General features: G+C 41.2%; 1 protein-coding gene across 1 annotated transcript in view; it reads left to right on the top strand.

Annotated features, from left to right (window-relative positions):
* The window catches only part of LOC119655987, a 247,446-nt gene that overhangs the window by 61,113 nt on the left and 162,744 nt on the right, over window positions 1-23,589 (top strand). The window contains exon 2 of the mRNA XM_038062225.1: window positions 7,147-7,210. The gene's annotated coding sequence lies outside the window, so the exon portion shown is untranslated. The remainder of the gene's footprint in view (window positions 1-7,146; window positions 7,211-23,589) is intronic.

Genomic DNA, 23,589 nt, shown 5'->3' with positions numbered 1-23,589 from the left:
ATTTTGGATAATTTTTATTGATCCCTCGTGGGAATAAACCTGAAATTTCTAAGAAGTATTGACAAAGTCAATTAGCAGTGTATGTTTCAAATTATGTACCTCAAGCCTGTTCTTTTCCTAACTAGACCAACCCTTTTTACTAGCACTTACGTCATATCTTGCAATTGCCTCTGGTACTACTGTCTTAACTATGCAAATGCCTCAACACTACCTATCTGTAGTATAATCCTTCTTTCGATCTATGATATATCTGTAAAGAAGGGCACCCGTGTTGAATGAAATAATTGCAGAGGGGCCGCTAACATAGCAAAGATAATGGCTACAGCTATATTTTACAGTATGAACCAAAGTTTGATTTAAATTTTTGGGTATTATATAAGATCTGCACCGATTATGAGTGCGTTTGCGCTCGGGAAACCACTGAACGTGGTTGGGAGAGTGGACCACTTGTGTAAGCAAAAAAAACTTTCATTTTAATTATACTCGCTTTCAAAAATACGTATTACCTTTGGGGTTTCTTTGTTTCCTTTTCCATTTCATTTTCAGCAACAACAACAAATTTTATCTCATGTTTTCAGCTGGTGTGGTTCATAAAGGCTGAGGCCAGAGGCACTCTGAAGCTCATATCATTTTAAAACCCAATAAATTTAGGTGTCTGTCCTTATTATAAACTCTTAACCAACAATCCTATAAATTTTATATATAGCAACAAAATTCATGATCTCTCTTTCCACACAACAATGCAAGCATCTGAAGGCCCGTGTGTAAAGTTTGTGCGACCATGTGAAATCCTCTTACTACATCCTCGATTGTGGCAAGCGCTCTCAGTAGTGATGTCGTGGTGGTTATTAACTGCAAAGACAGGGATGTGTCAAACCCTAGGCAATTCAAAAACAAATTGAAAGTACAGCTCAGGCGAGACTCTTAGCGGACATCACTCTTTTGCCCATAGCACAAGTTGGAAGGATGACAGTTTTCTGCATCTCCACGTAAAATCTGTCCCTAATATCGATTTTCTTCAACGCATTTTGTAACTTTTTTAAGACTAATCCCTCCTACGCTGAAATCACTATTAGGACCATTTAGGCCTTTTGAAGTCTCCACGTCCGCTTCATATCGTCCACAAATGATGATTCTACCTGGAAATCGCACTATAACTAACAGAGTTATAGTCAGGAAAAATTGTCACTTTTGTGCAAATTTCTTGAATTCTAAGACTTAGAATGTCAGTATCATACCAAATTGAATGGTTTGACAAACTAAATCCATAAATATTACGAGCTAAATATAAATGGGGCAACTGATTATTCGAAATGGTTTAAGGAGTACACAATCCCTTTCATACCTGAAGCTTTTAACTTCCGATTTTCCGACTTGTTTTTGTTGTTTTCCAATGGCGTTTTGAAGCAATAATCCTTGAGATTTGTCAAGAAATGCGGAGTGGAGAAACATCATGAGAAGCGTCATCCTCTTTACGTTGAGAAAATACATTTCACCGTGTGTCACATGAAGTCATCTAGCACGGTCTGTGGCAACACGAGAGGAGCCCATGCGCTGGGTTGAATTGCTGTCCGAAAAGCTAAGTTCGAAGTGTGACGGGCATATCAAAACCCCTTGTATTGGCGTTCTTCAAGAAAGTCCCTTTCACCACTCCCTTTGTTCTTGCTATGGACACTGTCACACGGGCCATCCAACATCCAGCGCTCGATGCGCTGCTCTATGTAGATGATGTTTTCATAGGGTCTCATAATAAAACTGATTTCGAGGGATTTGTTCAAAAGTGGAATAATCGCCTCATGCAATACGAGACTCAATCTGAATAAAAGCAAATTTTTGACGACCGAACTCAATGAAACAACACTATCCCAGGCAGAGGCAGCAACCGGCCCAGAACTGAGGGATTTAAATATCTGCCAATATAAATACTAGCAAATGGAGAACTATGAAATTCTTTCGCGCTTTAGCGCAAAATGAATGAAGTGGCGTGCCGCACCAGTTATCCAAAATTTGCCGCAGTGCTGTTCACTCTGTATATTTTTTGAGTGATATCGCGGTATAGGATATGAAAATGTCGCGTGAGACCGGTGGTGTAACTTGTCATGTTCCTATCCGAAATGAGGACATCCAGTTGCACTGATCGCAAAGAAACTGCGAGAAAGGCGACTTCGATGGTTTGGACATTTAATTCCCGCTGATGGAAAGTCAATTGCTAAAATTCATCTGAACTTCGAAGTTGTTGTAAAACGAACTAGTCAAATGGCGCAGCTGATCAAAATGAGCAAACCCTGGTTTTGAACGGAATAAGGGCTGAAGAAGAAGGTGTTGTAAAATGGTCTCACTTATCAACTCCTAGCGCCTACCAATTGCCCGCTTTTCCAAAGGCTATTCCAATGTCGATTTCAATTGCAATAGCTCAGTTGGCACATCTCCAGAAGTCTTCGGCCTGATCCATATTATGATTCGAAAGCTCCAACGGAAATCTGTAGAATTCACTGGCGTTTACTCAGAGGTATGGGGGATGATAAGCAACATCCAGGAAAACCTTCAAATAGGAGGCAGGACTTAGTGGACAACTCAAATTACATGCTGCCCGGTTTCCGGAAATGGTTGACGCAGTCGCTCGAGCGAAATAAGGGATGGCGAAAATTTCAGAAGGCCACAGAAGAGGGAAAGAAGAGGGAACAAATTTCCAGTAAATGCTCTTTGTTGTTCCATTTAAAGGAGGCGCGACGACGCAGTATTTTTTTGAAAATGGGAAAAATACGAACTAGAAAGTAGATTTGAACATTGTAAGCGATAAAGTCCATAAGGAATTCTGTTCGCTATATGGACACAAATATAACTGCCATGAAACTCTCACAAGGGGGCAAACTGCAAATAATGGAGCCGAGAACACATCCCCTACAAATTTTCCAGCGACATATGCTCTAAGGAACCCATCCCTATTCCCATGGTATTAAGCAAGTTCTGAAGATTCTTCGCGGCAAAAGACAAATCACTTACAGACTCGGATCTGATCGAACAAGGCCTTGGAGGATTCGCATATTGCATCGCGACCAGCAAGTCAATGTGAATACAGTTCTCTTGCAACCACTCGACTGACAGAACACCATAATAAATGTCGGTTACGTTTATATGGTTTTATGTGAGTACCTGTCACGTTGAATTAATCCCACGGTATTCTTACGACACGGATTAATTTCGTGGCCACAATCAACGTAAATGTGTACCAAACTTTGGAGTGTGGCACCCGTGTTGAACCGCAACACGTTTGAGGCCCGAAGGTCTCTTATCCGCTTGGACGTAACCACAATCTTACGAAGCGCCCGCTACGGGTACATCTGCAGGTTCATGAACTAGGAACTGTTCTAAAACATGTAAATTGAGAGGGTTATCCCGGTTCCCATGGGACCAGTATACCAATGGTAAGGTTTCATTACCGAAGCCACTTAAAATGGGCCTCCGCGCAGGCTTGTTTCTAACCGCCTATATAGGCTTTGCAGCATTCGCCTACAGCATCACGACCAGCAAGTCATAGTGATTGCAGTGTTTACCGGTGCCATTACGGCGAAGTTTTCGTCCGTCACTTGGTTTTGATCTGGGCGACAGAGTTGGTGCCCCATCTTCGTCGCCACTATACAACACCCATAATAAAGGACAGGAATTAGTTGTACAAAAGACCAGAGATTTCGTGCTGCAACGAGATAATAATCTTCTTTGGAGATTCCGCTCCCTCCATCCGCTACGCTTTATTGTCGAAGCGAAATAAAGACCTTTCAAAACCACGGACAAAGACGGAGCTAGAGCTTGTATATAAGAAACCTTCCCGTTGCGAGTTAAATGTTTGGACATTGGCAGTGCTGACAGCATCGAACCTTGATGAACAGGCTACGCTCACGGATGAGTTTTTCGTAATCGATCCGTCCGTTTCGACCATCATCATTGCTTTCACCAGCCTTAACGATAAAATCTCGGCGCTCTTCGCCTCAGAATGACAGAGCACCATGTACTTGCAGCAAACTACAATCGGAATACAGACGCTCTCCAAGTAAGGTAACTAATCGTAAGCGTACCCCTTCCAACACAAGGAAAAAAATGGTAAGCTCATCGGCGCCTGTTTAAAAGCAGCTGGGGAAGAATTAATGCTCCTGCACGAGCAGAGTATCGTAACGCTCCTCATTCAGTCAGCGAGCCAGCCCGCTCCATTTCGTTCCGAAGGGAAGCATTTAACCAAATGTCAACCCCGAGAAGGACATCCCAAATATGGCTACCAAGACTCCACTCGGGCCCCTTGAATTGACGCGTTCGTCACTGGGCTAACGCGACTCAGTCTCTCCAGCGCCCAACGGGCGATCTTTTGCACGACTGTCCATTCGCAAGATATACTTGGATGACATTATCGTTGATTCGAAAGACCACCAACTAACGTTAACTCTTGGAGATTCTATGCAAAGCGTGGCTTCATCTGAAAATTGACAAGTGTGACAAGGGCAAGAGCCAGGTTAAATATTACATCGTTTCCGAGCATGGACCTCCAGCATACAAGATGCAGACTATCGAGAGCTTCCCGAAGCTCAAGTCCCCCCACAGGCTGTGTTGTTTATTCGGCATGTTTAGTTTCTTCCCCTTCTGCATTCTGAAGGCGGTGTATATCACAGCTCCACTCAATAACCTGCTTAAACTGCGAGCTAAACCAAAGAAGGTTCATTTAGTGCGAAAAATGGAAGCTGAGAGGGAATTCCAGCAAAGCAAAGCAACCTTCTTTACATTCGGTACGACCGTATTCTTGGTATCAGATGCTCCGTTGCCTTTGGGGATCGACGTTTCCAAAGCAGTCATCGGTGCGGCACTTGAGCAGGAATTTCCTTCGAGAACACGGAGGAAATTATATTTCATTTGAGAAAGTTTACATACGATCGTGAGCTTCTCATCGTATGTACTGCAATTAAACAGTTTTATCATTACATCGGAGGAAGTCCTTTAACGGTCCACGCAACTACCGTCCTCTCATATACGCAGCACATCAACATCCAAACAAGACTTCGCCACAACAAGTTTGCCTGTTGGATTTCATTCTTCAACAGCAAGTTGCATTGCGTTACATCCAGGGAAAGGACAACAACGTTGCTGACGCTTTTTCGGACACACCGACATAATGTCATAAATAAGCAGTTGTTAAGGCAAAGGCAGATGATGCAGAGATGTGTTTCCACGTGCCCGACAATTAGACTCATTCGAATTTCAAAGCTACAGTACACCTTTTGACGTAAAGATTCGTCTGGAGGCATATTAAAAAGGACTTCACACTACTGTCAAAGCAGTCTCAGCTTTGTCAGTTTACCAAGGTAGACCACCATAATCTCTCGACCCTGGTAAAATTCGTCGATCCATTAGTGCAGAGATATCAATATTCATCATCATCAACGGCGCAACAACCGGTATCCGGTCTAGGCCTGCCTTAATAAGGAACTCCAGACATCCAGGTGCCGAGGTGCACCAATTCGATATCCCTGAAAGCTGTCTGGCGTTCTGACCTACTCCATCGCTCCATCTTAGGCAGAGTCTGCCTCGTCTTCTGCGATTTAATAGTCCTAAAAGCTGTCTCATGGCCTGGCCTACGGCATCTCTCCATCTCAGGTAGGGTCTGCTTCGTCTTCTTTTTCTACCATAGATATTGTCCTTATCGACTTTCCGGGTGAGATCATCCTCATCCATACGGATTAAGTGACCCGCCCATCGTAACTTATTGAGCCGGATTTTATCCACAACCGGACGGTCAGATATCAATATTGTTCTATTATAATCGAAAGATTTTCCAAATGGCCACCAGCCATCCCAATACCCAATCAACAAGTTTCAACTGTGGCTCCGGCTTTACTAACGCAATAGATCTGTGTTTGCGGTTCACCACTTACCTTACCTCGGGTCAGGGGGCGCAATTTGAATCAGTAGCGTTCACTAAGCTCGCTAATCTGCTGGTTCCTAATTGATACCACCCACAATTGAAAAGCATGGGGAAGAGGTTCCATTGCAAAGTGCAAAACTGGTTCCCGTAGACAGTCCAGACGTACCATGGGTAACGCTTTTGCCAGCGATTCTCCTCGGCTTTCAAATGACGTTCAAGATTTACAGGATTTACAGGCACAGAGTGCTTGCACTTGTGAAGTGATTCCGAAGCTATTTCGCACAACCTAAAGTTCTTTAGAGATACTTGAATTCCAATTCTGGAATAGTTCAGTTGAATTTAACCAGAAAAACAACAAAAACACTTCTGAACAAAAAATTACATAACTTCCTTATAACATTTTCACGGAAATAGAATAATCCATCAGTTTGAAATGCATTGCAAACATTTTGAAAATGGAATACCACCATCTATCATTCTTCGAATTCCGTGAATCATCCAGTAATGGAATTAATTTTCGGAGAATATTCAAACAGGTGGATGAGAGGCAGAGAGACAATACCAGAAAGCATCAAGTGGAAATTTCATCTTGTCTCCTACAAGGCATAAGCATCGATGATGAAATTGAAAATCTACCCACCTTGATGGATTAGAAAATAAAAATAAAATCTAATACTCAAAAGAAATCTCACTAAGAAGAAGAAAAAGAGAACTTTTTTCTAATTTACCTTGGACGGTCGTTAAAATTTCAGGATACCTAAAACATGGTATCGGATGTTTGAAGACTATCGTGTTTCCGAAAAAAATGGATTGGAATCCTTGGCAACGTATTAGAAAGTCGAAGTTTTTTCTCTTAGTTGTCGCATTGATGATGCTTTATCTTGCTTTTATGTAACTCTCAGAAGTTTTGATGTTCTTCCTTATTAGGAAAATTCCTTAAGATGTTTTCGGGAATACTCGATTATATTTTGAGATGGAAAATTCTCCGAAAAAGATATTGCTTTTCGTAATATTTAGTTAGTATGGTGAAAAAAGGAAAAGAAGAGTCTAATCTGTAAAATTCCATCTACATAGTTTCAATTTTTTCAAACATTTAATTATTAAAATATTGTCCTTGGAGGATAGCTTTCCTCATAATTCTTTATTAGCTCAAATTAACTTTTTGATTTTTTTTACCGGGATTCTTTAAAATATACATAATTCTGTTGAAAAGTCTTAAAAAAATCTTTTATTTTTTTCAGAGAGATGTTATATAACGCTTTATGGAGTTTTCACCGTCTGTCAAATGAACCCTATGATATGCACGTGAGTAGGAGTATTTCAAAATTAAAGTATTCAAAGGTGTCTTTGTATTATATTAAAGATTATCGGTACCGATATGAAGATATACTATAAAATGGGGCTGTTTTATTGGGAAATACAGATTTTATATAAGATATCCAAAATTCTTAAAATGTGTCCTGTCACACAGACTTTTATCAGAAACTATGAGTGTCCATGCATGCAGTGAATTACTGAAATCTTCATTGAGTTTACGAGTGGGGGTGTGCATAAAGATATGCGGGGTATCACGGTCTCTGTTAATGTTATCCGAAACCAACCTCCATGTTGATATTTGTTGAAGAGACAGGGAATGCTAGGACTATAAAATAATCATTTCTTTCGGGCACCCATTCTCGGTAAAAACTTAACCGAAAAATCTAAAAAAAAAGCATGAGGCTGCACCTATACGGTGTCCAGATGTCAAAATGCCCTGAATAGCCATATTTGATTAAATAAGGTTAATAATAGCATATTACTGTGCTTTGGAGGTGATGATTGGTAACCTACTTAACTGAGTGTAATTATCCGGTGTTTCCAACAATTAATTATTTGAAATAATAAAAAACTCATCAGTGCTAACAAGTGACTTGTTAGGGAACAAGTGGTTCCCGAAATATCGGTGTTTGCACGTACCAACGAAAAAGAAACAACAAGTTTTTTATTATTTCAAACCTACTTAAGTTTATCTCCTTTACGCAGCAATGTAGACTATAATATAAAGCATGATATCCCCAAGTTTAATGGAAATTCTACTATTATTCATAAAGTAGGCAAAGCGATAATCCAACATACCGTACTTAACGCCAGCTGTTTTCGATATAAACGCGAGAGCTCTTTAGTCGGTCTACTTCGTGACTATTGTTGTGAGTGATCTCGGTTTGGCAATGCCCTTGATCTCGCTTTGGATTCAATAAACAAAGAAATAGTCCAATAAATTGTTATAATGCCTTTATTGGCCCGATCTTTACATAATAGGGCGAGGGTTCTATGAATGAGTACATACCGTGTAAGTATAATCCACTGTTCCCTTCGGACAGGGATTGACTTGAAGGTTACAATGGAAGCCCCGGCGTGACTAGCACCGCTGAGTGCAGGCTCAAAAGACGTACTAGTAGATGTGAAGTCAACCTAAGGCCTCTGCTGTAACTAAGGGATACCGCACCCGAGTTTTAGAGCGCAACTGCACGCTTGAGACCACAAGGACCTCTGCAACTCTGAATATCCAACAAATAATCGGGCCGGAAGCACATCTTCCAGTAATACTCCTTTAAGGGTATTGGTTCAGTATATGCTCCCTGAGGCCAAACATAAGACGGAAGAGAATTTCAATTCTGAGCCCTCAGAAAAATGTAGAATCATTGTACAGTTTCTTGACGAAGCCGAAAGCAGGTTTCATGAATGTAAGGACATCTCTCACAGTCAGACAAGGTATTGATTCTTCACGGGGCCCGTAGAAGCAGGATAGCAAATTCAGGTCAATTTTTTTCTCCTCCTTTTATTGACTACAAATTGCCAACCTCAGCCTTTTCATTGGTGCTAACATTGCTCGTTAGTTGTTCCGATTTGTTTTCCGTCCTTTTTAAGGATCTCGGGTTGCCTCACGAAGGTACTCATTTTTTCGAACAACTAAGTTCGAGTGGTTGAATTTTTCCGACTTCACACCGCATATCCTAACAGTGGATGGAATTACGCTAAAATTGTGAAACTACAATCTAGGTAAACCAACCTACCAGTCTATTAGTTTTAATAACGCCCGCGAACCTCGGCATCCATAACAGGAATGATATGAATCGTTCACTAATCTAAATTTAGGCAATACCTCGCGGCAGTTCGATGCGTACTGTTGCCGCGTAGCATTATTTGCTGAAACTAATTTGAGTGCTAGCATAGCGCCAGTCCTATGGGGACATCATTCTGCGGCATATATCTGGCATATATCGGTCTAGTCCGCATGGCAATCGGAAAATTCCATTTTAAGAAAAATTACACGTAATAATTTTTCCTGTAATAACGAAAAATATGTGGCCCTCTGGGGAGTATTCTTGCGAAGTATGCATTCTCATTATCATATCTGAAAATCATGCGTTTGACAGACATCAGACTCCTTTAATGCTTGCCAAGGGATTTCAAACTAAGCGAATACTCATGGGCCATAGTTAGTTTAGTTAACTGAGAGGAGCCGCAGCTCCGAGCACTCAGGCCATTGTTAGGCCCATTGTACTTTCCCCGTAAGTTGCCTATTCAAAGCCTTCCCGCCTACGGTGTTCGCAGGCTTTAGCAAATCTTAGAACATTCTCCAGAGGCGGAGAGTGTGCAGAATCTTCATTCAAGAAAACCTTGCCAAGGTGTCTTCGTTTGAGGTCTGAGGATGCCGGGCAGTTGCATAAAAAGTGCAGGGCCGTCTCCTCCTCCTTACATTGGCTGCATATAGCCGAAATGTCCCACTTCTTAAGCGACAACAAAAATGCCGCTCTAGTGGCCCTAGGCTCTTTCACTTGCCAGCAAGAGTCCAAATTTCTCCATTCGGTTGCGTGAATCCTTGCAGTTTCACCCTTCAGAGTAGACTTGACAGTAGATGGTCGGATTCCATGAGCTGGTTCTGGCCCCACCATTGTGGATTCAGACCCTCGGCGAGCCAGTCTCTCAGCCTCCTCATTACCGGCGTTGTTGAGTGCCCCGGCACCCACATCAGGAATGTTTCGTTCAGTCGGCCAAGTTTCAGGAGCACCTGATGACAACTCCACACCAACTGGCTTGATATGTTAGTGCCATTTAGTGCTGATAATGCCGCCCGATTGTCGGAACAGATTCAAATGGTGCGACCCCTCCATTTTTGTCGCAGACATTCTTCTGTTGCCAATGAAATGGCATATATCTCGTCATTTTTCCGAGGGGTCGGGCCAGTTCTATAATCGGATTCTCCGAGAACACCCCTGCGCCCGATCCATCCTGCACGACTGACCCGTCGGTGAAGATTATTGAGTCTGTATTCTGAAAAGACTCATGCCCATTTATGGACCATTCTTCTCTTTCGGTGATTACGAGTGTATGTCTTTTCAAAGACGCATCTGAAAATCACATGATCGGTCGGCATCAGGGCTACCGGATATTTTTCAAGGAATTTCCAGATAGACGCATGACCGTTTGATTGGCCGCCTTTCCACGCCCCAATGGTATCGAGCTTATATGCGTCGTTGGCCGCTTTCCGTTTCACCTCCAAGTTAATGGGGGATAAATTTAGGATAGCTCAAGTGCCGCAGTCGGCGTAGTACTTATTGAGCCAGTAATACTTAGACAACCAAGTCTCTGAATCTACAGAATTAGCAGCTTCCTGCTGTTAGCAAAGTTCAGTCTTGGCCACCAGGACGATGCATGCATACATTAAAATGGGCTTTATTATGGATGTATACATCCAGTATATCCATTTGGGTGAAAGTCCCCGGGTCTTACCTATCGTATTTCTACAGCACCAGAGCAATCTGCAGGATTTCTGATATTGTTCCTGGATATGATGCTTCCACGTTAACTTACAGTTGAAATGTACTCCTAAGTACTTGACTGTTTGTGCCAGCTGGATTTCCGCCCCTGCTAAGGTGGGTAGCGTATAGCTGCCCCACCTGACGTTCCTAGTGAACATAACTAGTCCAGTCTTCCTAGCGTTCATCGTGAGGCCATTGCGGAGGCACCAGCTTTGGATTACATGCAGAGTTGCATTCAAGCGGTCACATACTGTGTCCGCAAACTTGTCGCTAATTATTACGGCTAGGTCGTCCTCAAATGCTTGCGTGAAGACTTTTTTGCTCTCCAGGAGCCACAGCAGGGTATCCATCCCTGTGGGCAGCCCTTGAGATATTCTGGGGCCATAGGAAGTGTAAACAGTTTGTAGCTCCGCAGGCCATTTTGTTTTTATTGCTGGAGTAGCCGAAACAAATATCATCGGTACATACCATGGACACTTCTCGTTAGGGCAGTCAATAGGAAAATTAGGAACAAAATGTGTCATCACCTACACCATCCTTTAATCGGCCTTAAAGCCGATTTGGGGTTCAAAATCGCAACCGCAGACATTGCCAACTGCAGTTTGAAATTAAAAAGGATACCTACATTTTCAAATGTTCGAGCAGGGGTTTTATGAAACTTTCTTATACGTATGACAATCTTGTCCAACACATATATATGTACTTTGAGCAAAAGTGAAATCCGGACACCGTCGTACGAAATACATAGCTTAGGAAGGGGGTAAAATGAGTTGTATCTGCATTGTTTTTTATAAGACCGTTAAGTATATTCTGTTGGGTATAATGCAACAAGAATCAACGAAAAAGGATAAAATAAAACCTGTGCTGTGGGCGAAAAACAAAAGAAAGTCTATTTTCATATGGAAAATTGAAATCCGGACAGTGCTAAAAATCATAATAATGACATTAAAAACTCAAAAAATGACTAGTGAATACTTCGCACGGGGGCGTTTAGTGTCATTTACATCCTTCACTGAATAGTGGTAAGGATTTGACCAAATGTTGGATATATTCGAAGTGAGAAGACGTTCTGTGAAGTATTTTTTCTTCGAATTGGGACCTTTGCGTACCGCCGATATAATCCTGCAGGATCTCAGTAGTATTGCATTCCAAGGATTGTGGAGAGGTTTTGAATAGATTCGGATAATTGAACACTGCCATATGCGTGTTTTCTACGCTTTATGTTCCGGGTCACTGTTTCGGTACATCTTGAATGTTTGACAAATACCCTTTTTAAGGTTTTGTGTAAAATAAAGCCTTACCAGAATCTTGGCCATGAAAATTTCGCTGAGAACGGGAATAGGGAGTTACCAACTGGGCTGCTTTTAACTATTTGTAATACTCCCCTTTAAAAGTGAAGTAGTTTTCGCACATACATACTTTAATTAGCTTCATTGCCTTCCCTTACCTTTTCCTTGTAGATCCTCACGTTGTTGAAAAAGCCAGTCCTCTACTAAAGTGATCGCTTCTTTGACCGGAACACTCGGAAAACGAGCCTTGACATCGAAAAAGAATAAGGTGTCGTCTTCTACGATTTTTTCAATCAATTGAAGAGCCTTGGAGAACTCACCTGAATTCTTGATCGATTCAGTCTCAAATTGTTTTTCCATATTCTAAAATTCCTGCATTAACCATTTGGCAATCTAATGCGTGAGCGACATTTCTTCCTCACTTCCCTCATCTCCTTACTTGCTTTATAGATCTTGGGGAGTCCTTGGATCCTAAGAAGTAGTGGAGGCGCTCAGTCTGTTGAATCCTAGAAGTGGTTGGCATCCCTTAGCAACTCTGTCCACTTGTTTTACGAGTTGTGATGGAGGATCAGTCTGTAGTCGTCTGTACGGTCCGTTCTTCATCTTTTCGTTCATCCGGTTCAAGATGAATAGTGCGTTCCCTTTGTTTGCATTGATGTTGCAAACGGGACTCTTTCGAAGCTATTTAGTAATTTTCTTGTCTTCGTTACTGTTTCTGGTCGTTCTAAATTTATTTTGCTTGATGGTATCCACTATTGCTGCCCTGATGAGGTCTTTTTCTTCTGGAGTGATTAATTATGTCGGAGACTATGTATTAATTCCCGCCTCTATGTACGTGATTTAGTCCATTGTTTAGAAGTTTCAACTGGTGCTCTGTGAAGACTTGGGAGGATTGGTTTACTACGACTTGGTGGACATAGGGTCCTGGCACCTTTTCGAGCAACTTGCTTTTCCTTTCACCTTCACATCTTTTCGCTATTTTTACTGTTGGGAGAAATAAAGGGGATGCATCGGCGTATAAACGGGCCAAGTGATATGCCTTTAGAGTTTCCTTGTCTTGGATCTAAGGCTTTTAGTTCTGTGGGCATACCATTTCGATCTCTATTTTTCGTATTTCAACGCAATCGAACGGTATCTTTAACTTGATGCGATGATTCTTGGGAGTGATCCTCGTAAATTTGCATCTGCTAAGAAAAGGCATGTCCTTGCTGAGCGAGTAAATGGAAACGGTTGTTTATTTTGTATTTATATCTACTTAACTTTACTCAACCGCTCTAGACGAACGTTTTTGTTAAGAAGGTATCCAATTCTATTCTATTTTAATTTCCATCACTCCTTTTTAAGGTTTTGTGTCTGAATTTAAGGGGGGGTCCCCATACATGCAAAAGGGGGGTGTAAATTTTTTTTCCATCAAATATAGTGTCCGGATGGCTCAAGTGGTTAGAGCGCTGGGCTGTCGTAGCGGAAGGTCGCGGTTCAAATCTCGCTGGGGGCAGAGGAATTTGTTATCGTGATTGGATGTCGGACACCAGTCGACTCAGCTGTGAATGAGTACCTGAGTCAAATCAGGGTAATAATCTCGGGCGAGCGCAATGCTGACCACATTGCCTCCCACAGTGTACTGTGGTGTACCGTTACGGTCTTGAATGAAGTGCTCTAACACACTTCAAGGCCTAGATCCAATATGGATTGTTGCGCCAACGATTATTATTATATATAGTCATGTGGGGTATCAAATTAAAGGTCTCGATCAGTACTTTTCGAAGCTGGTCTTAGTTTTTACATTTGTTGGAAAGGTGGGGAGTGCGGGTGGTAGAAAGTGACCATTCCTTTACGGGGGCCATTCTCAGAAACTACCCAACCGAAAAATCTGAAAAAAATCAGGAGGCTGCCACTATATGGTGCCTGGGCTCCGAAATACCTTCCACACTGATATCTGCATAAATAAAGTTAATAATAGTATATTACTATCATTTTTAGTAATTCGCTGCAGAGCCCCCCTTGAATTCATGCTAGGACCACGAAATTTCGCGACAATATAGGGTATAACATAGAACATGATCTTACCAAGTTTCGTGGAAATCGCACTATTACTAACAAAGTTATAATACGTCAAAGTTGTCGCTTCTTCGCAAATTCAAGACTATAAATGTCAATATCATCCGAAAGTGGTTATTCCCACATAATATATGCATATATTACGTGCTACGTACTAAGAAATATACAAAACCTTTCGTACCTGAAGCGTCCAGCTTCCGGTTTCCCGACTTGTTCCTTTTCGAGAGAGTAAACTTCGTAAAAATTCCCTAATCTGGGGAGTAACCGCACCAGGCGCGGAAGTTTTACCAACAAGTCAGCAGGATGAAGCCTTATACACCTCAATGCTCATCCTGCCGAGACAAAGAGGGAAATTTGATTTTCGAAAGAATGGGCATATTGGAGCGATGGGTTGAGTACTTTCATGGGCTACTGAATAACCAGAACATCGGTGAGTTGGAGGTCCCGCCAACTGAAGAAGACGGACAAATACTGCCACCACCAAGTTTAGGAGAAACAGTCCGTGCAATTCATCAGCTAAAAAATCATAAGTCGCCAGGAGCCGATGGAATTACAGCCGAATTGGTTAAATATGGAGGCGACCCGTTACACCAAGTAGTTCACCAACTTGTGCTCAAGGTATGGGACACCGAATCAATGCCTGACGATTGGCAACGAGGCATTATTTGTCTCATACATAAAAAGGGAGATATCACACTCTGCAGCAATTATAGAGGTATCACGTTGCTGAGTACCATAAGATATACTCCGCTATCTTGTTAACCCGGATAGCCCCATACGCTCAGAACATCATTGGCCCATACCAAAGATGTTTCGCTCCAGGCAAATCAGCAACAGATCAGATTTTCTCTCTGCGGCAGGCGATGGAAAAACTGTTGGAATATGGACAACAGTTGCACCATCTATTCATCGACTTTAAAGTCGCCTATGATAGCATAGCCTGGGTAAAACTGTACACGGCCATGAGAGAATTCGGTATCCCGACGCATCTTAGCAAGAAAAATTTCGAACTCTTAGCCGCGTTCTAGAGAAGAATCCTCCGAAGACAGAATGGACGATTCTGTAGCCTACGCAATAACGAAATCTATGAGCAGTACCATGACCGTCCGGTTGTGGATAAAATCCGGCTTAATGGGTTACGGTGGGCGGATTACTTAATCCGTATGGATGAGGATGATCTCACCCGGAAAGTCTATATGGGCAATACCTATGGTAGAAAAAGAAGACGAGGCAGACCCTGCTTGAGATGGAGCGATGGCGTAGGCCAGGACGCCAGACAGCTTTTAGGGATATCGAATTGGTGGACCTCGGCGCAAAACCGGGATGTCTGGAGTTCCTTATTACGGCAGGCCTAGACCGGGTCCCCGTTGTTGCGCCGTTGATGATGATGAATCTGGGGAAGAGAATAGACGTACCTATTAAATCTATTGCAGTGTATGTGTTGCACCTCACCCTTCATTTCAGCGGCTCATTTTTTTCCGTACTTTCAGGGAAACGATGACGCGGAACAATTTTGCTCTGTAAGTTTCCAAGTTAATTCAAGGAAATTGCACTACCAAGCGCAGCTCGTCGTTGTCGATCGATGGTCCTGCATGTCCTCGTGGCTCATTTTGACGGCTTCTGCCGCCTGACCGAAATTTTTCGATTCACTGCTCTATAATTCGTTCGTTTACCATATCAGCAGCAAATACCCGGCAAATCTTTCTGGTTGTCTCTGCTGCGTTGTGTTCAACTCATAAAGGAAAAGTAGGCGTTCTTCCCTCGCTTCCATGTTTTGTTCTTTTTTATTCCTTTACAAGAACAATGACTTTTAAATCTGAAATGGCACCTTGACCAAATGAAGGGCTATTTACACTCTTGTATTCAATACCACTAACGCCACGCGGCAGTTCAACACATCAAAATTGCAACTAACTTCACCCCGCAAATGACTAGAAAATACCCTAATAACTCTTCGAAAACAGCAGTGGGAATGGGAAGTATTTAAAGGGTGCGTACATGGATCGATGCTACTAAACCGGTCGACGGGCCTAGAACAGGATATGAAGATTTTGTGGCCGTCTCATACGCGCTGTTATTAGGAATAAAAAACTGATGGACGCGATCAGGTTTAAGAGTGGTTCCGGTAACATCGAGAGAGGAAAACTATTTCCACCAAAGATATTTATATTAAAATTCCTATTCATAAATATTTGTCATTTCGGATATATTGGATCTTACAAGATTATGCTGAGGCAAGTTTCTATTCGCAAGATAGGTCCCCGATATATTGCAACATTGCTGGCAAATGAAACTATTCAGACTACTAGAAATAAAGGATCTAAACCTGCAAAGGTGTATATAAATACTTCAGGACAAATGAGATGTGGAAACTTCATTTGGTTACACTCGATATCGCCCTGAAGCGGCTCGTCATTGCCAACTAAAATTGAAATGTTATCTGTTACCAAGTGGCTTGAATATTGCAAAATATAATATAATAAATCAAGGCTCACCACAGACAAGACAAGAGTACACGTGAGGATGATAAACATCCTGCCAACAGTCACATGACGCTTCTAAAGTGAAGGTCTGACGTCGCACGCTCAATGCCTTATGTTTTTGCCAGCCTTTTCCTTGCAATGTGACATCGTCTTGTGATGTGGGAAGGCTGAATGATTTCCAACGTTCCTCATTTATCATATTCACTGTCGTAATAAATTTGTTGATTACCAGCGCATGTAGTAGAAATCCAAAATTTCACCCTCACATCTTTCCTGCTTGGTGTGATTTTATTCCCACTTGTTACTTGGAAGATGTTCCTCCATCTGTGCCTAAAATTGCTATGAATATTTCCTACGATACTTCCGGAAGTTTCAATTGAAAGTTTCTGCTTTTGAGATGCTTATGCATTTGCGAGCATTTCAATTAGCAATTAAAGCCAACAATGGCTGAAATTGGCATGTTTTCGTACATACATGCGTATACATTCAAAATTTCATTAGAACAGATGTTTGATATCGACAACTGTATGATTTACATATGTGCGTACCTCAGAAGAATACATCTCCATTTGTAATTCTATTCAATAAATATCTGACTGGAAATATGTTCACTTGAAAGTTTTCGCTAGAATTATCATTTTAGGATGCTTTGTGTGAAATGCAGCCTTACAAGAACGAGCTCATTATCTTCTGCCACGCGCAATTTATTCAGAAACGGTTCCCTATTGTTATTGTGAGTGCATGAAGTCTTCTCATAATTTCTACAGCAACATCCTTTTATCCAAAGTTCAAATATGAAAAAGATCTGGAAAAGCAAAGAAATGTCTCGGAAAAAGGCACAAGCGAATCTTTTATAAACAAAATGGGAATTTGAAAACGGAGAAATTTGGAAATTGAGTGAAGGACAAAGGTTTTCTGTTTTTTTTGTGACGATGCAAATCCGAGTGGCAAGAAAGACTGTAGTTTGTTGGAATTCAGGCAAAGTCGACCATTCCCTTAAAAAAAAATAATAATAAATGAAAAAATTAAGAATAAAAACAAGAAGTAATTTATTACTACAAAAGAAGTTGATTATGAGCAACGAAATGAAGAGGGATTTTGGCCACTTTGGAAAGGCCTACATGCATATACGCACATCATCAAGTTTATCAACAAAATGGGCAGACGAGAGAAAACGATCGAATTGCCATTTTCAATGTAAATGTTCAGCATTGACTTTTATAGCGATATTAGTAGGTGATCCGTATCATAGTTGAAATCTGGAGGAACCTTTACTATCCAATGTTTCAAAAAGGAATGTTGTCAAGGTTGAGTCTTCAACCCCATTACGGAGGAAGATGAAGGTTGTGTGGAAGAAAAGGGGCTTCAAAGGTTATGATCTCTCAAAGTGGGGCTTTTACCTATTATCATATTAACCCGTGATCCGTAGCGAAGGGTTGGAAGGATGGTTCACGAGAGGTTAGAAGTCATTTCCCCTCAAAGAGGTACAATTTTCATGTCACAATGGTAAGTTTAAATTTGGATTCCATCCTCACAAGGAGAAAGGATGATATGATGGGAGAAATTGGCCTTTTTTCTCTAACTCCACTGAAAAATCACAACGATCACCTCCACTTAAAAAGGAGTGACGCTTCAAATGGAAGGGGGATTTCGATATCCCCATGTTAAAGTTTGATTAGTTAGCCACACGTATATAGGAGAAAGGAATTAGGCAAATAAATGAAGAAAGGAATAAGGCAAAAAAATAAATAACAAGTCGGGAAATCGGAAGCTAAACGCTTCGGATATGAAAGGTTTTGTGTATTTGCCCCATTAGTACGTGTGGAATATGTGAAAAATGTGAAAATATCCACTTTCAAGTGATATTGAAATTCAAAGTCTTAAATTTGCAAAGAAGCGACAACTTTGACCTATTCTAGCTTTGTTAGTAATAGTGTGATTTTCACCAAATTGGTAGGATCATGTTCTATACTGTAGCCTACATCATCGCAAAATTTCATGATTCTAGGATGGACTTAAGGGGGGTTTTCTTGCCAATTACTGAAAATTATAGTAATGTGCTATTAGTAACTTTATTTGAACGGATATCGGTATGGAGGGTATTTCGAAGCCTTTCGAAGGGAAATAGTGGCTTTTTCCGATTTTTTGATTAGGTAGTCTTTGAGAATGAGTCCGTTAAATAAATGATCACTTTCAACTCTCCGCACTTCCCACCTTTCCAGCAAATGTCAAAACTAAGACCGACTTCGAAAAGTACTAACCGACACATGACTACATTTGATGAAAAAAAATTTACAGCCCCCTTTTGCATGTATGGGAACCCCCTCTATAAACTCGACGTAAAAGAATGTAACTCACTCTATGTGTGAGCGTTCACAGTTCCCACCTTTGCACCAAATTTGGTGTGAATCGCTGTAACCGTCTCCGAGAAAAATGAGTGTGACGGACAGACAGTAAACCGCTCTTAATAGGGTTTTGTTTTACAAAAACCTTAAAAATGTATTATCCTCGCATTTGAAGTGCGACAACTTTTTAAATGAAGTTGACCGCAGCGATTTTTCAGCGGGGTTGGAGAAAAGGCATTATAGCCTCTGCTTCTTCCATACTCTCCTTTTCCGTTGTGGAGGTTGAGCTCACCCTACTGAACCCTACTGAAGTTAATATAGTTCGACTTTCAAGGGGGATGGCCGCACAAAAGCATATGTACGTATACAGTATGTACGTACGTATATTGAATACCGCTAGTTTGATCTACAAATATTTCTAACTGGATTAAGCACTACTTCATTTCTAAAGCTTCATTAGCATATACATATAAACAGACATATGGCTGCCTTGAGTAATTGATATGGATATATAAATGATAAAAAAACTAAAACAAAATATTTCCCTGCAACCCCCTTTCATATCAGCAGATTTTGTTGGGGAGTTACTCGTTTACTCGTTTTACAATGCACGAAATTCATATAAAATGTAAAAGTTTCACCTATTCTAACTTTGTTCGATAGGAGGATTTCCTCTAAATTTACCACAGTCATGCCTTATAGTATCCCTTATGCCACTGCCAAATTTTGTACCTCAAGTATGAATTTAAGGGGGGTTTCCAGTCAAATTTCTAAAATATACTAATATACTATTACTAATTTTATTTGTGCAGATACACCACTGTGAGTTTGTTCTAATTTTTCGGTTGGATAGGCTCTGTGAACGAGAACTGATACCCTTTTTTCCGGGTCATGTTTTGAGTCCTCACTCCCCTCCATTTCACCCGATATCAAATTCGGGATCAGCTTCCTACATGGCCATATCCTGTAAAAAAAATATTTACGCCCCCCATTTATGGGGAGCCCCTCCCTTAGACTTAATATAAAATGGCCTAACTTTCTATATCTAAAGGGATTCACAGACCACGCATTCTCACCGAATTTCGTGACAATCGGTCCAGCCGTTTCCGAATAAATCGGGTGTGACAGACAGGCAGACAGGCAGACATCGAATCGATTCTAATAAGATTTTGTTTCACATAAAACCTTAAAAACCACTTTGAGAGGCCATTACTTTTTATAGGAGGGGATGACTGGCAGGAGTTTTCATCGGGCTTAGAGAAGAGCGACTTCCTCTTTCCCTTCATAAACTCCTCAATGCCTACGGGGAAGCGACTCAAAAGTAAAGCTTTACCAAGAATGCTTAATTCGATTCTGACAAGAAAAATTTTTATTACTTGCAGATACTACATTTTGGGAGCTAACTGTTCCATTCTTCGTTACTTGAATAATAGGTTAATTAGTTTGAAGTGACCCCGCATTGAAAATGCTGCCAGCCATTTCAAAGGAGTTCACGCTTTAAAGAATTGGTTTAACGAATAAACGTGCGTTATGCACTTGGCGGTTTTCAGTGTCTCCACATAGAAGCCCTCTGAGCTGAAATCGATCGGAACTTCAGAGAGAATAAGTTCCTAACGGAAGAGGTTTGTGGAAGTTACCATCGGTTTGTGTCTTCACGGTCTACATCGCTGGCAGACATGGTTCAGAAAAACTGCCCGTTTAGCTGATCTGTGGTGGATGTTTCGGCTTACGATGTTCTTAAAAACAAGCCTCTCTTCGGCTCCAATTTTTCACAACGCCACACGCCAGCAATTCTTATGTAGGTTCGTTTTTCTTGAATTTATAACATTTTGCAAGTCAACAGACGCTCATTAAAAACAAGGTATGAAGCGTTGAGTTGGACTAATTGCCAAACCATTGCCCCCATTCACCACAAGAACCTCGCTGGACTTCTAGTATCAGTCTTTTGTCCCTTTCAAATGAGTTGAAAATAGGAAAGCACTAATTTTAAAAAAATGTTTTTAAAGGAAATGGGTTGCTGCTTTTTGGTTGCCTTCTATGCAGTTTCATACATGGGTGCTCAGCTATTTTGCTCAGTTTAAGTTCTGTCAAAAATTTTAGCCTTCCCCTATCACTATGGTTTGAGGAATAAACACTTTCGTAAGCATATTGTTCTATTCACAATTTTCCTCCCATTCATCGATATTGTTTTCAGATTGGGTGGACAGGAAAATTTAATATCAGCAACAACTGCCGTGTTGTCCTGGCTTATGTCATCGCTCCATCTGAGGCAGGGTCCGTTAGGCCTTTACTTTCTACCCTAGGTTGGTGCCCTGTCGATTTTCGGTTCAGAACAATCTTTTGGCTCACACGGATACAACGATGCACCATGGCCTATTCTCATGTAGAATTCTTTGGTTTTCTCCTTAAACCCAGAGAAGGGCAGGCAGTTCTGCTTGCCAAGAATTTAAGCCTTTGGAGAGTGCATGAGAACTGGTGAGATAGTTGTCTTTCATAATTGAACCTTTGACCCCATGATAAGACGTTTAAAACACAACACGTCTCGTAACCTGAAATGAAACCTATAGCGAGGGTTTCGTCATTATTGCTTTTATTGATTGTTATTTTTGACTCGAAATTTTGATCGACTTTGACCTTCATTGACTAATGCTGCTCCTGTTAGTACTTTTGGTGCTGACGTATTCACTATGCGTGATCTCGTGCCGCTCGGTTGAGTTGCTTTGTTCCCCTTCAGTAGCCAGTTTGTTGATGTAAACAATTTTTTCAACAATTGCTACCACCTTCTTTCAGTGAGAGGCAGTTAGTGCGTTTTGAGAACTTTATGCAGGAAGGAGTTTCAGAAACTAATAGCTGTTGTTAGAACAACACATAATCTTGCTGCGTCGAGGGTGCAGAAGGCTTCAAATGACAATAGTATCTTCTTTCCCGGGAAGGGTTTTTGTTCAGATGACAACTGCTTGGACTTCCATCGAGCGATCGAGCTGAGTGAAATAGTTGTGGTGAAAAAGCAAGGATGAAAATGCATCAATATCAACAAAGCCAAGCTTATCTGAGTGCAAATACGCGATATTTCTAGCGATTAAATTATTTGGAATAATAAAAAAACTTGTTTTTGCTGTTCGCTAGTGTTGATTTATTGGTCTTGAAAATACCGATATTTCGGGAATCCTTCCTTCATTAGTACTAACAAGTCTTGTTGCAAATAGCTGTCTTGTTAGCACTGATGCCGGGAACAAGTGGATCCCGAAATATCGGTATTTGCAAGAACAACAAGGCTAACATGCCTCGTTAGCACTGATAAAGGGAACAGGTGGTACCCGAAATATCGGTTTTTGCAAGACCAATAAATTAACACTAGCGAATAGAAAAAGGTTTTTCTTATTTCAAAAAACCAAGGTTTTCCGTTGATCTAGTTATCGTACCCTTCTTATGTTGTTTTTTTACTGACGGTGAATAGTCTTGAATGAAAAACTAGTTCAGTGTGGGGAACACAAAAAGGCAACCATAATCAGGTTGGCAGTTGTGGGATAGGCAATTAAAGGCCTACAATAACCTACCTACCTAGATGCTACAACGGTTACGCCAAGGCTTTTGATCGCGTCCCGCATCCCTGACTTATAGATCGCATTGGTCTGAAACTAGTAGGGTACCTACGTCTCAAAGCCAGTCTGCATACGATGAAGCAATTTCAAAGGGAATTCATTTATATGTTACAGAATGAAGCTAGAGGCCATGGCCGCTAGATGTACAAGGAGGGCCTCAAGTTCTATGCTGGTACTGTTCACCATTTTAGGAATCTTTTCCGCGCATAGTTAATAAGTACAACCATGTATATGGACAAAATTCCTGTCTAAATAAGTGCTAAATTGCAGTGGTCTGCAAAAAATATCATGGGTCGCATGCTGGACATAGCATTAGTGATCTCCACATCCAGGCTAAGACCAAGATCAGCAAGTATCTAAGTATTCTGCATAGAAACTATGTTGAAGTTGATGATTTGATGGATGTTCTGTTGTCACTGAATGTGTCCGCTATCCCTCCACTGATATATAAATTTAGAATATTACTGCGGACGAAGATCGATGTGGAAAACGTTCAAGGGTCAACCTCTGGGCCTACTACGCCCTAATAGATGAAACTACCTTGAAACGTCGTAGGCAGGGGCGTGATTGACTTTGCGGCACAACATCACCACCAAGTCGAGTTATTACGCGCTCATACTTACAGCAGGAATCTTTCGATTGCCTTATATTGTATGACACTCTACTCTATTTTAATCAATAAATAAATCCTCTAAATTGGGTGAAATCAGTTCAAGAGCGGACTGTTGAATGGAAGTCGAAGGCAATGCGCGGTAAAGATGTGAACTGCCTCTTTCAGTCATTCATTGATCCTTATTTATAGAATAGATGGTTTTGTGGTGAGGACGCTTTGAGATGAAGGGGCTTATGTCCTGGATCTAGTAAGCGTGGTCGCCTCCAGCGCTTATTGAAAACTTAAAATGAGGGAGCGGGTGCAGAACGACAAGTACAGAAAGTGTGCTTCGATGTTGGAGGAGACGGATCATATTATTTCCGCCTACTCAGTTATGGCACCAGTGTAAAACACGTACGAGCATAATGACATCTGTAAGGTGATTGATTAGAATCTTACATACAAGTATTAGCTAATCATGGAAAGATGTCCTATTTATTGATAAGAAGTGCA

Source organism: Hermetia illucens, chromosome 4 (assembly GCF_905115235.1).
Source record: "Hermetia illucens chromosome 4, iHerIll2.2.curated.20191125, whole genome shotgun sequence".
Taxonomy (NCBI): Eukaryota; Metazoa; Arthropoda; class Insecta; order Diptera; family Stratiomyidae; genus Hermetia; species Hermetia illucens.
This window is presented reverse-complemented; position numbering and strand designations above follow the sequence as displayed.